We start from the raw sequence: 14,634 nt of genomic DNA, 5'->3' as shown, positions 1-14,634 counted from the left end.
AAATATCTAGCACGTGAGGATCTCACAGCCACCCTTACTGATCCCCTGATACCACTTAATTGAATTATAACACCATAAATAATCTGGAGGCTATCTCAAAGGCCCCCCATACAATTTTCAGGGATGCTGCCTGTTGGGTGACCTATTTGGAGAGGTACAGACAGATTTCTCAGGATTTTCTTCAAGCTGATTATCTCCATATTCCCTGATGGGCCTTTGTTGCAAAAGAATTACCAAAAAAAAAAAGTGCCATTTAATTTATTAACAGCTAGTCCCAAACCAAATTCCCATGGTGGAGAAACACTGAGCAGATAAACCTAAACTTCTGGAACTGAGAATGTCAGGACAGCAAAGTGTTTTAAGATGGAGATCTGAATTTTGCAGCTAAAGACCATCTTCAGGCAATGTGTGGATTATGCAGGCTGTGCACTGTGCAGGGATACTTAGTGCCAAGTACCTCCTGGCATTCACAAACATAAGCTCCAGAAAAAGAAGATTTCCACCACAAAGAGATGTTTCAGGTACACAGCCAGAAACAAGGTTGCTTATTTGAATTAAACGTTCCAAGGGCATTAGGGCTAATCTACTGGCAGCAGTAGGTCTGCACTTCAGGTAGATGGAGTGCTTGTGCTGTATTGTAGTGCTGCATCCTCTCAGCACAAGGCATTCAGGAAATTGCTCTTCTCTTTTCTTGCCCAGCTGCTCTAGGGACACTGGCACACTTGTCGGACAATAGATATGGTACAGGAACAGTTCACATCCCCACCACACACCCACGAGTGCTGTTGTATTGAACAGAGCTCTGCAGAGCAGATCTGCACAACACACATCTCCTTGTGTTGTCAGCCTCTGCCAGTCTGCACATGACACCAAGCTGAGTGCTGTGGTTGACACCCATGAGGGATAGGGTGCCATCCAGAGGGACCTGGACAAGTTCAAGGAGTGGGTCCATGTGAACCTCATGAGGTTCAACAAGGCCAAGAGCAAGGTCCTGCATCTGAGTCACTACAGTCTGGAGGATGAAGAGATTGGGAGCAGCCCTTCAATAATTTGTCTCTCTTCCAACATGACCAACTCGAACCAAAATAAGACACCCTGTAAGCTGAGTGCATTCATGCTAATTCAGTGTAACACATCTACTGGGGCCTCACGCATCTGATATGGTTACAGAGCAGGTTAGAACCCTTCCAGGCACAGTGCTGCTTCCCAGGGACACTGTCAGCACCAGCAGTGCTTTGTCTGCTTAACCACACATACTGGTGAGGCAGCTCTGCCATGGACCCACTGTGTTCTCCAGCTGCTGCTTCTTGCATTGCTCCTACCTGTGCTCAGCAGGAAGGGATGCTACTGTGTTGCAGTGATGTGGTGGCTCTGGTTGCCATGACACATAGCTGAGGGTTTGGTTTCCTCTCTTCTTTCTCCTTGTCCCTGTGTCTGCCTCTGTGAGTACCCCACACGTGGAAGCAGGGATGTGTGCCTGTGCTGCCAGAGGATCACGGAGCTGTAGAGACTCAATGTTCTTCCCAGCTCCTCTGCTGTTCTCTATGTCTTTTTGTGTAACCAGAAACCATTGAAGCCTGATGTATTAATATATAATCCCTACACTGGGAAGCAGCAAGGTCTCCCCTCCTGCTGCTCACAGAATACCCTTACATCTTCCCTGCTTCCCAAGGAGGGGTTGGGGAAAAAAAGCCAAGGCTCAGGCAGGAATATGCTCTTTTTGCCTTTCCATCAAGCACAGCTCTCTGCATGTGTGAGGTCTCACAAGGGTATGAGCTAAGCCTTATCCTCATCCCAACCTTCAATTAAGGAAAGAGTGAGCAGCGAGCCTCGGTGAGCGCCAGGACCACACCAAAGCCCAGAGCTGTCAGTGTGGCTGTCTGCAGCAAGTTCCCAGGAGCTCTCTACCAATATTTAGAAAAAAAGGGCAAACAAACCCAGAACAAACCCCTAAGCCCAAATTTCTGATTAAATAATACTAAAGTGTACACAATGTAAACTGCTGCATGCCAAGGAACCTGGAAGGTGGGTAGTGTCTGGGAAGCCCCAGATGCGAAAGTGTCCCCTGCTCTTGTCTGGGAGACAGGAAGAGGAGCTCCTGCAGGAACAGCTGTCTGGGGCCAGAAAAGGTATCCAAACAGAGGACACCCAGGAGACAGAGCCTGGAGCAACAACACCCAGTGCTCACCCTCACCAGCACCTATTGGGCTCCACTTCACTGGTTTGAGTGACTTTCTCTAACACCCTCAGAGGTTTTACCCAGCCCAGAGGTAAATGCCATATCAAATCAGGGTTTCTGACAGACCAAAGCCTTCTTTCCAAAATTTCAGGAGCTCTTGGGGTGCAGCTGAAACTCAGTACAGAGCTGACCTGCACAGAGACAAAAAGACATTTTCAAGTGCAAATTCCACATATTTAATTATCATCCACCCAGTGCTGAGCCATGTGATGGAAGAGAGGGGCAGGGGGATGTACAGTGCTCTGGGTACCTTTATGGCTTTACCTCTTTGGGGTCGTGAAATCCCAACTCTGCCTCTGCATTTTGCATGACTGAATTCCCACAGCAACGGGGTCAGACACATCTGTCTCATAAAGGAGAGTTAAACTAGGTTACCAATTTAAAAATACACTCACCCTGTTAAAGAAAGTAAGTGAACACCCTCCACTGGGTGATTGATGGGTTGGGAAGTTACACAGCCTAATGAAGAACACTATGAGCTGTTGGCATTATTACATTTGCTGTGACCTTAAAAAAGAATATCTCCAGTTGTCTTTGGAGTACAGCTTTGTATGTTCTTGGATTTCTAATACTAACGGGACCACAAAATCCAGCCCTGATTAAAATCTTAGAAGCTTTTGCTTCTACACCAAGAGTGAGAATGGATTGTATTACAGACATTTTGACAGAAAAAATATTTGCTTTCACAGAGGGAGATATAGTGTGTCAGTTGTCTAGTCAAAGAGCAGACAGGCAGGCTTCCACTTCAGCACCATTTCAGCAAAGTCTGGTTTGACTCTATTACACATTCCACAGTGCATGAGCCCAGGCCCTGGGCAGACCCCTCCAAGAGCCCCTTTGCAGATCCCCCTGGTGCTAATGGAATGGGTCAGACGGGGCAGAGTGGGCAGGATTGCAAGTGAAAAACGGTGTGTGGTAGCAGCATGGTCCAGGAAGAGCTCATCCACCACGGGCAGCTCATGAACCACGCACAAGGATGCTCTGATGGGGCTGTGGTGAGTGTGGGGTGGTGGAGCAGCAGGGACTGCACAGGGTGCCCTCAATGGGTTTGCCCCTCCGCCTTGGTACTACATCCATGCTGTCCCACAGGGAAAAAAGGGGATTGCTAAGAGTTTCCCACACAACCGGCCCCCTGAGCATCCCTAGCCCAGTTCCCTGACACATTTCTCATATCATAACCAGCAAAAGATTGTTGGGTTTATGACTCAAAATACCAGAAGTTTCTCTGTGCAGCCATGCCTCTGTGAACATGAGAACGCTTACATCAGGTTACTTAACCTCCCCGGTCTGAGAACGTTTAGCAACAAGGTTGCTGCGAAAACAAAATAGATTAAACAAAACCAGCTTCAGAGACAGCAGAAAATTCCAATTGCATTTCCATTTCTGTAGAGAGGCTGAGGGTGGGTATTGTGCATCTAACTTCACTGTTCAACTATAGGTGACCAATTATACAGAGATGAAAAAAAGTCAATATATTTCCCATTTCATTGGCTTCCAGTTGGGGCTCTTTTTAACAAAAAAGAATAAAAATAAAGATGAGGCTTGTCTATTTGAGATTGAAGTAGAAGATTTAAATGCACATTTGCAGACTTTATACCATTCTTTCATTTTTAATCTTTTTTTTCCAGTGTTCTTATAAGATTTCAAGTGATCACAGTGCCTGACTCATAAGATACTCATTTGTTTGGGAAAGTATACGGGAAGATTTCAGGAAAGAGAAAGTTAGGTTTCACCTGCTTTCTCCTAGAGAAGAAGAATACAATGTTATAATTAAATGTATTTATAGAAGAGTGTCTGGCAAAGCATATTTCTGCTGTTGTTGAGAACATGATGGTGGTTTTCCCTCTTTTGTTACATTATCTAGAAAATGAATTACTTCCCTTATCCATTGTTTTTAACAAAATGGTTTTGTTTCTATCAATATGAAATGTCAGACTGAAATATGCAGCTATTTGCTTTGGAGTAAGTACAATATTACCCTCAGCTCCATTTAAAGCACCAAAGAACATAATAATGTTAACTATAATTAGATTATTTTCCAGAGAGTTAGAAAGATTCATTGTAGAGCAGGGGTTTTCATAAGGAAACAGAAAGACTTACTTTATCAAATAACTCTGCACAAAATAATTTTGGAGCATTAACTCCCTTTTGTGTCTCGGCTTTAATTATTGTCTTTTTGGCTTGGTAATGCGTGGATTTCAATTATCACATTTTAACAACATAATAGATGACTCAACAGACAAATGTGGTTTCAGACTACAGAATTGTCTTATCCCACTGCTACTCCAAACCTCCTGGGTCCAGAGCACATATTACAGCTACTCTTGAGGACCACCCATTATCTTCTGCATGGCCCAGTAGCACCAGATACAGACTTTCTCCACAGAAATACTTCCTTTCCATGCCAGGCATGGCATCCTGGTCAGCACGTCTCAGGGGTCAGTATTTCACTCCTACCCTGGACAAGGATGGCACAACACTCTTGCTAAAACAGGTCTCTCTCAGCACAGTGCTGCAGGCTTAAAAACATCTGATGAGACATTGTAAAGGTGCATCTTTCTGACATAAAACAGGCAGGCCATCACAAGAAAGCATATCACCAATTTTATCAGTTATTTCTGAGAAAGCAGGTGATCATGGCTTAAATTCTTTTATTCCAGAAAGTCTCTGTAATTGTTTGTTGTGTTTTCGTACACCTGAGGTCTGTGTCCTAATGGATGTTTTGTGGACAACTCATCTGGCATCTGGATCAGAGACTGAAGCCTCTATTGACCTGTTTGGTAGAAAGTCAGTGCTGATTGTCATTGTATCTGACAAGGTTTAAGAAAACCCAGATAAACAGAAGCTGATAAACTACTTGCTGTTATACACCTGGCACTTTTGGACTTACAGGATTTATAGTGGCTGTTTCGTCTCCTGTTTTCTCGGAAATTAGAAGAAACTCAAGAAATCTTGAAATGTAAGATTTAACACAACTTCAGCACTAAATTGAAGGACTCTGCACAGCTCAATGGCCATTTTTATGTGGCAGAAATACCTTTTTTGGGAACTGTAATTATTTACAGTCATAAGACCTTTTAATTTTCAAAAATCCGTAAGCGGTACGTGTTACCTATGGGAAACCTCATCACTGTGCTTCTGCACAGCTGGTCTGGAAAGCAAGAAATAAGCACTGGTGTGCTCCATCTCACATCCAGCTGGACACTGTAGCTGAATCAAATTCCTCAATATTGGCCTAAGTCCCCAAATAAATATCTTTTCAGTTCTGCTCTACCCCCACGTGTCTTAACTCTCCATGAACACTGAAAGGATCAAGGTCATACCTTAATGGCTTGCAGGAAGGGAATTTTAAGTGAGAAAACACAAACTATTGAGCCCTAGAGTTGTTCATCTGGCTGGGTGGCTCCTGAGGATAATCACAGTCAAAAAAAGGGACGGAAATTTTCAAAATACTAAGTCAGACCAGAAGATAAAACTAAGTCTAAACCAGGAATTAATTTGAGAAACTCATCAACACTCTTGACCTCCAGCACAGATGAGTGTAGCCTTGCAAGGTCTCTAGGAACAGGTTGCATCTGCCCGTGTGGGTTAGCGCATCCCTACTCGGCTGTCAAGTGCTAAACCATCAACTACTGAAACAACTTTCAGTTCTCTCTGTTCAGAGAGCTGAGGAAATTGGTGACAAACCTGGTCAGCAATGGCTCCTGCTTTGGAAAAGGTGTTCAATGGTCCCACTGACATATTTCATACCCCTCCCTAGAAGTGACATTGTTAAAAGCAGAGGAATCTGCCCCGAGCCATGGGACCAGCACTGAGTGCCACCTCACTGGATTACATGGGCAACTTTACCTGTACCCCAGGTTGTTCCTGGATGTCTTCCCTTCACAATGGACAAGGCCCAAATCACCTTGCCTTGCAGGACTTCTGCCCAAGCTTCTGTGGCTGCAGATATGTGAACAAATCTGCATCAGAGAGCTGAGAGCAGCAGGAACCGTAATGATGCTACCACTGGCAGTGAGCTAAATTTCATGTGTCAGCATTGGGACTTCACAGTAGCACTGGTGTGGAAATTGGATTAGTAGCTCCAACTAAACAGAGCTTAAGCCATTATACTGGTTCTGATTGACCTCAGTGGGCTTTGGATCAACTCCCAGGAAGAATATGACTGAACTAGACAGTGTTACTGCAACGTGTTTTTCCTAGAAGGCTTCCTTGCCCATGACAGAAGTGTTTTTAGTGAACAGCTTTCTAATGGAGAGCCTGGGCTGCTGGGAGAATTGTCTGGCTGGTTTTTGAAGGCAGCCTCTTGACCTGCTGGCTCTTGAAAACAGACAGGGAGCAGACAATCTGGTCTAGTCCAATCTTCCTTTAACCTAGTCAACCCCAGGTGTTATTAACCACATTTTCTTGCAGTAGTTTCCCCCCTCTTGAAGTCTCTGGATAGGGCCTCAGGAGACTGGAGAGCTGAAGAGTTTTTGTGAGCCCTAAGCAAAGTCTCCTCTCTGCTTCTTCTACCCTTGCTGTGAAAGCAGAACGTGATACCACTTGAGATGAACAAATGGAAACTGCCACCTAAACCTTTGGACAGCTACCTCTTTTTGGAAAAGGAAATAAGTATAGTGAATACATCAACTTGAACCTTGACTTTCATTTTCCGAACCTGTTAAATTAACTGGGGGGAAAAAATGTGTTTCACAGGCACCAGAAACCCTCACTACTCACACTGTACAGAAAAGAAAGACATGGTCCAAAGCCTGCCATTAAATGTTTCTCATGATTGCTTGTTGTTAGAAGGGAGCTGCAGCTATGCTAATACAGTGTGCTCACTACAAAAAACCCTGTAATTGGGACAAGGCACCCACAAAGCTTCCCGCAGCTGGCAGGAATTGTGACTGTTCTCTTCAGCTTTAATCATGGCTTTTAAAGCAGATCAGTAACAGCAACAATTAGCCTTTTAGATTGGTCTCAGAAATTACCATTTTTAAAATATGGTGACTCTGCAGGCACAAACCCAAAAGCTCTGAGCTCTGCATAAAATGAGCAGCCGCACATTCTGATGTTTGTCACTTGTTTGGTTGCTCCTTTGTTTCTGCAGAATTGTGGTTCTAAAAAGCAGACAGGAACTTGTACAGATTCACAAAAGGAAGTAACTTTAGCCACCTCCTTTTCCTCAATAAACCCAATAAACCCACCCTTAGAGACAGCTTCTGCTCTGAAGGACTGTCTGGCACTCCGGCTGTGTATGAGGAAAGGGAGGCATGGCCATGTGGAGCCTGATCAGGTTGCTGGTTCTTACTCAGCAGAAAACTTCGAATCTTACTTAGTAGGAAAGGATTGAGACAAAGCCGTTTGGAATGGAGACATGAAAGAACAAAGAGGTGAAAGAAACTGAAAAATTTTCATTCTGGCAAAGGTCCCCGAAGATCCACGAGGGGAGGATATGGAAAACAGTGTAGGAATAAGAACAAGCACCTCATTAGAGCAGATGGTGGGGTGTGTAGGTTGCTGTTGAGAGGGTCTTGCAGTGCACCTCCACAAACAGCAGCAGTCTGAGCCTGCCAAGGCTGGCAAGAGCTTGTTTTGCTCATATCTGCCTCTGCTAAGCCACTCAGAAGTTTCTGTCTGCACAGCAAGGTTACTCGGTGACCCTCACATCTTTTGTGAACTCTCTGTGTTATCCGCACAAGTCCTGGCATACAAAACTGGGTATCCCTATCTAAGATCTCTCTCCCTACTCTGTGTGGGATTACAAATGCCTCATTCCTTCTTGGAGGGTTTGCCAGCACAGCAACACAAAGGAGCCTTTTCAAGTACAGATCTGGCCTTTGTGGCTCAGGGCTTAATTCTCTGATACTAAAACTGCTTTGTACCACTCTGGCTTACTGAGTCTTTAAAGTACAAGTGTAAGTGCACTTGGATGTATCTCCGTGTCAGGTGGTAACAGGATGTTTCTTGCCTACCTCAAAGAGCAACCCAGCGGTGTTATCAGCCAACACTTCCACCAGGCTTTGATTTCCCTCAAAAAAGCACTTTAACATTGACACTCCTGGTTCAGGCTTACTGAAGCATGTTGCAAGCCCCACACATGATCTCCACAGCATCACATCCCTGGCAGACTGGTGTGCCAGTTACTGGCCAACTTCTTTATTCCCAAAACTTCTTTACCTGTCTCAAGCCGCACATGCCCCAGGCAGCAGAGGGTTTGGAAATGAAACATGGCAGTTGAATCTCTGACAGAAGCAGTCCACAGTCTGCTCTGTGATATCCTATTTCTATGAAAACAACAGAAAGATGATGTTCCCTGAACCAAGTTTTCCAAGCAATGCAATTATAAAATGGCCAAATGATAAAATCCATATATATAAGAAATACAGACAAAACCTGCTGTCCATGCAGCATATCCATAAGGAATTCTGATATTTCGTTGCTTTATTTCGGTCACAAAATTGGGAAATTTAGAAAATCTTCATTTTTCAATACCATAATTTGTCTTTTTCTATACTCACTCTAGACCTAGGAAGAAAAGAGTCGAAGCCTCAATTACAGAAGGCTTTCAAAGAAGCAAAGGAAAATCAACTTTATGGAGCAATCCTGCATGATGAATAACATGTGGAGCTTAGGCTGAGCCTTTCATCTCCATGGGCTCCACGGACATGTGGACAGCAGTGCAAAGTACCCACTTTGTACTTCAAGCCTGCCATTCACCACATCCGCTCAATCAGATGGCATTGAAAGGTGGAAATGCTGATTTTGTCTGTGATGGCTGATAATGGGTTTAACACCTCCCTGGGAAAGTGCAGTAGGAATTGGCAGGAATATAAACCTTATGTTTCCTGAGGTCACACTTTGCTTTCAAAATGGGGCTTTTTGCTGATGTAAGTAGGGTGAATGCTGAGCCAGAGCCATCATTAAGGTTTGCATGTTCTACACTTGTCTACATCAAAATCTGCACATAGCAGACAGCAGGAGTCTGATAAACCAAAAGCTTTTGAATGCAGTTTAACATTGGGTTTTCAATTATTCCTACTTTATGAAGTTAATGATGGAGGCAATGTGCATTAACAGTAAGCCAAAAGGTACCTTCACCAATGAGGATGTGGCATCCTCATCCTCATCTTGTGAAAAATGTTGTTGGAATAACTGCAAATGTTTCCTATGATAAATAGCAAAGCAAAGGATAATGTGTTTATTTCAAATGGCAAAATGGGCTGTATTTCCACCCCATAACTCTAAGAGGCCAGAAAGCACCTTTTTTTATGTATTTGTAATAATTGACCCTAGGATGGAGCACAAATGACTTAGTGTTCATGTTATACTTGTCCAGCTGATCCAGCTCCTGCCTACTCACCATTTCCCAGATATCACCTTTGAGGCAAACATCCTCTTCACTGCTTTGTCTTCACTCTGTGCCTTTCTCCTCATCCCATGGTATCTCCTAGAAACACAAGCACCAAGCACGAATGGGAGTATTTTAACAGCAATTTCAGGAACACTTGCGTGTAACAAGAGCAGAGCCTTGTTCAGAGCTGTATGGCCCTCGTGGATGTGCAGTTGCTGAAAATGTATCAAGTGGGTGCTGTTGCCTTGATGTTCTCTTTTTATGCCATTCAGCAAAATGTGCTTATTTTAATTCAGAATTTCTGTCCTTGGCAAAATGAAAAGCTTTTATCCGTCCTTCCCATCCCAAAATGGAATAGAAAACATCTTTAAAAGTTGAATTTTTGAGCAGATTTTCAACCGGTTTTCAGGAATGAAATAATGTAGGCTGGTGCAACTATCCTCGTTGGCTCACACAAGGTGGAGTTTTGTGTCTCGTTTAGGCAGGTTCAATTTCTCTGTGTTCCACAGACAACATGTGGCTCTCAGAGCACAGAGGCTGTGGTCTTTTGTGGGAAATTATGTCCTTTAGATCATCAAGATCTCCTAAGTATGTTTTCTTTATCATGATTCAGGTTTTATACGCAGTCCTTGTCTAAACATCGCAAAGTTCTTTTCCCAGAAAACCTTTTTTTTTTTCCCAGAAATAACTGATTAAAAATTTAACATCTTGTGAAAAATTCAAGAAAAACTGTTCCTTATAACTAAAATTTTAATTGATATCTGCTTAAATATGTTATCCAATTCATTATTGAAATTCTATTCTTGCTAAGCTTTTTTATTAAAAAAATGCAGGGTTTCATTAAAAGAAATATGACAGGTCTGAATGTCTTCAAATGAAAATTATTTTGCATAATGAATTGTGTGGCATTCAAGCCAACCTCATTGTCTGTTGCCATATCTGATGCCATGTGATACAGACAGCCTCTCACATCTTTAGAACATAATATGTGACACCACTATTTTTAAAATTGCTGTATTAGCATGTAATGCAACTGAATTTCATGAGGTTTCAGGATGAGGCTTATGGAATTGCTCAAGGGGGTAGCGTGCATGGTACCAACAAATCAACCACGACTTTACCTTCTTGCAGAGAGCAATACTTGGTGATAATGTCAACTCTGAAGAAAAATCTAGCAAAATTTTCTTCGTCTGAATGTGGAAGCCACTTTATTAACGGAGAGTATTTAACTTGCTGGTTGAATGAAGGAAAATGTTTCATAAAAATAGCTTGGAAAAAAGACAATTGCCCATTTCTGCCTAAGATGGTCTATAATTTCTAGACAGTGTCCTGTTAATTGCAAAAAACCTGATGCATTCAAGTAATAAATCAGCATTTCTCAAGACAGCCAAAATAGCCTTTAAAATTCATTGGGGTAAGACTGCTTTATTGCAGTTCTGAAACCACAGCTTCTCAACAGCAGCTCCCTATTCAATCCAAGTATCTCTGCCAAGAGTTTGTAAGGCAAATAGGAAAGCTGGGGCACAAAAGAGGGAAATTATGAAAGAAAACTTTGCTGTAAATTGTGTACAAAATGATTTTAAGTTATCTCGTTTCAAGTGTCTTTTGCCTCCACCGCATCTCACAATAACTCCTTCAGGAGCGGTGAGTTTTGCTGATCAGCCCTGATTCACTTCTTATTCAGGCAATCTCCCAAGGGCAGCTTTCCCCACCAAGAGACAGGAAGACACCTTTAGGATGTCACACACATTGCTTGAAGGAGCAAGCAGGACTTGACCACAGAGGAATCTGCAGAAGATAGCTCTCATTCTGGGGATCTTCCTCCTTACTATGTTTTGCCTGATTCTGTCTGTCCCATCTCTGATTTGATTTATACTCCTTTTCCTTTCCTTAGTCAGCCTCTCCCTCCCACACATCTCCCTGGAACATCTTCCTGATCAGGAGGAAAAAGTGATTATCCTGTGGCTCCTGCTGATCCTCACGCTGACACTCATGCCCCATCACTGGAAAGGTTTTTCAGGGCGATGATTTCCAGCCTTCCAGAAATTGAGTAAAACTTAACGCTTAGAAACACCAGGATCTGTGTTCTGTTGATCTGACCCCAGGCAAAACACGGCTCTGGCTGGGGCTGTTTTACATCTAATCACAGCAGAAGAACAGCTCCCAACCGGTCTTATTTGTAATTTTTTATCTCACTGTCCAGCTAAGTCAGTCAATTTCTGCACACTGTGTTGTGCTGCAGGGTACAGAATAACAGAGAAATAATCAGCCAAACTGTACAAATGTTCCTCCTACTGGTGTGTATCTGTGTTGGAACATCAGCCTGGCCCCTGCTTGCCAGGTAATGCCACTGGTCCTTGACAGGACTCTTACAGCTCTTACAGTTTCAGGGGAAAAAACATAATAAGAGCCATCAGTCACCTCAGGAAGCATCTGTGGAATAATTACTCCCTCCAAAACAATTATATCTACAAAATGATCCTTTTCCTCAGAGGGAAAATCCTCGTGGAGACTGTTCCCAATTAAGGTTAATATATACCTCTATTTCTTCAGGAAAAGGGTTGTTCTGGCCCCCATTGGAACCACTTGGAAATTTTAATGGTCTTTGAGCCAAGCCCAGTGACAATGTGTCTTCATTAGTGATAGGAGTGCTCCCTTGCTTCAGGTTTGTCTGAGGTTTCGATGCTTATCCATCACACTGTGGCATGCTGGGGACAAGAAATTGGACATAAACTTACAGAAAGAACAGAGGTTTCCTACAACTAGGCCTCCCCTTATGCCTGCTTCAAGGGCTGTGTGAAGGCTGGTATTTTCCGTAACATTTGCACTGGCGGCACTCTTGGGACCAGTCCCTGCCTCCAGCTTCAGCATGGCCGGGAAATCACAGAATCATGGAGTGGTTTGGGTTGGAAGAGACCTTAAATCTTGTCTTGGTCCAACCTCCTGCCATGGGCAGGGACACCTTCTTGTAGACCATGTTGCCTAAAAATGGGGCTGGGCAGCTCAGCACTGGTTCTGGACATACTCCAGTATCCCCAGCTATGAACCAGTATCCTCTGGGCCATCACTGGAGGAGTATATTCTCCTGAGTCATATGCACACTGAAGCAGTCCTCAGTTTTGGGGGCTGGAAGCTGCCAAGGGAGGGGAAGGAAACAAATAATTATGCAGCCATTTTTCTTGCTTTATACCTCTGCAAAGCAGCTTTGGAGTGATTTCTGTGTCAATTGCCCCACAACAATTGCATCTAAAGTTCCTGGGAGGAGCAGGGATTTTTTTTTTTTTAATGGAATTATTGCTTAATTTCAGTGCCATATTAGGCAAACAAACTGCCAGACTGCTACCCTGGAGCTCTCTGCAGAGTCACTCTTATTAAATGCCTGAAAAAGTTGAAGACAAATTCCCTCTGACTTTCATGGGCTCTTTTATCACCTTGTCCATGCTTTCATCACCCTGCTTATGTTTTCCTGTACATCCCATTACTTTTCACAAGAAACAGGGTGGTGTTTTTAATATTGATCACCGTTCTTCTTTCTCTCACAGACTGACTTCTCTCGCTTGCCCTTTCATCCTACAGTTGTCAATCTTTACTCTTACCCTGGTTCAGGTATTGTATAAGCTTTTCTTTCTATTATTCTACTGCTGTTCAGTAAATGACTCCTCTAGATTGAATCTGTGCTACAAAACCTCTGCAATGTGCTTCTACCTGAAGTTCCCTCTAATTCTTCCAGTGCTGTGGTTTCCAAAGATTTGCTTTCTTGCTGTGGCTGTCTGTGCATCATTTCACAGTGTTCCCTTACAGGATTGCTTTTCTCAGCTCCTCCAGCAGTGCAGGGTTTCCTTCCAAAACATCCGTGGCTCTTCTTGGCATCCAGGTGCCTGTAGCACCTTGTAATGAATGGGGGGAAATAAGTCAGTTGTGAGCTGCAGACAGATGAAGGGGCTGTGCCAGCCTTTAAATCACCAGAGCATCTAAATGTTTGTTAAAAACAATAATAAGCACCCTCTCATCCAATGTAGTAGTCAAAAAACTATTGGATTTTAATCAAATGAGAACAAAGGCAGTACAATTTGGCTCCCATTCATCTTGAGGCATCTTAATTCTGGCTCCAAATATTGCTGAAAGTGAGATGAATGGGAGCTACTGGCACCACTGGCAGAGTCAGCTCTTGGCTCCTGATCACTCTTAAAGCAGCTCAGACTCTAATGCCTACCCATCATGGGGTTTGAAGGGAAAGCCTCTGCCTCAGAGTGATAGAGACTTTAACTTCTTAGTGAAAATACTGAGTATAATTGAGCCCCCATCTTCCTCCAGTCTTAAAAAGTGTTTTGACATGTACCTCTGTCCAACATTCCATAATACTTGCCTGGTAGGGGAGCCACCATGATCAGTCAGGTGGCGTTCCCAGGGCAAGGCTCATCCCCTGCCCTTCAGTTGTGCTGGGCTTTACACTCTGTCTTTTTGCAGTTGGACCAGGTGACCATTGTAGGACCATTCCAAGTGAACTACTTCCATTCCATTCCATTCCATTCCATTCCATTCCATTCCATTCCATTCCATACGGAACTGCAACCATTTCAACACAAAACATTGCAGCTGACCCTGAACGCCCATCCCAGACGTGTCACACACTTCAAGAACACTCTTACCTCCAGATCCACCTGTGCTGACTTTAACAGGTCTGGGCCATGGGTCTGCAGCCTGCTCTGAAATGCATTTGGGAGGTGGAGGGACATTTGCAGTTTGAGATCCAGGTGAAATAAGCTGAAGAGCAACCAGGTAAAAATAACACTGAAGCTGCTTGGACTACAATGTGCATCAACACAAGAGGGATCCCACTGAGCATTCCACACAGCTCTACCAGGATGGGATCCCACCCAGCACTACCAGCTGTCTGAGGAGTCATTTCCAAAGCCACTGTGCTCAAATGAAAGCAATACTTGTGTACTATAAACCAGTAGTTGGATTTTATGATATCTATATTGCTTATCAAGCTTCTGAACTCTGTGAGAAATATGAGAAACACATGTGAGAGTTCCTTGTGAATATACAATGA

At 43.5% G+C, this 14,634-nt stretch overlaps 1 non-coding gene across 1 annotated transcript; it reads left to right on the top strand.

Moving 5' to 3' along the window:
- The first annotated feature begins 13,936 nt into the window (after positions 1–13,936).
- Positions 13,937–14,079, top strand: LOC121659427. Its single transcript, XR_006014320.1, has one exon. It is a non-coding gene; the product is annotated as a U1 spliceosomal RNA (small nuclear RNA).
- The last annotated feature ends 555 nt before the right edge of the window (positions 14,080–14,634 follow it).

Source organism: Corvus kubaryi, unplaced genomic scaffold (assembly GCF_017639235.1).
Source record: "Corvus kubaryi isolate FWS band 111438036 unplaced genomic scaffold, C.kubaryi_AGA036_p1.0 136, whole genome shotgun sequence".
Lineage (NCBI taxonomy): Eukaryota > Metazoa > Chordata > Aves > Passeriformes > Corvidae > Corvus > Corvus kubaryi.
The sequence above is the reverse complement of the archived record's forward strand: the minus strand, read 5'-3'. Positions and strand labels throughout refer to the sequence as shown.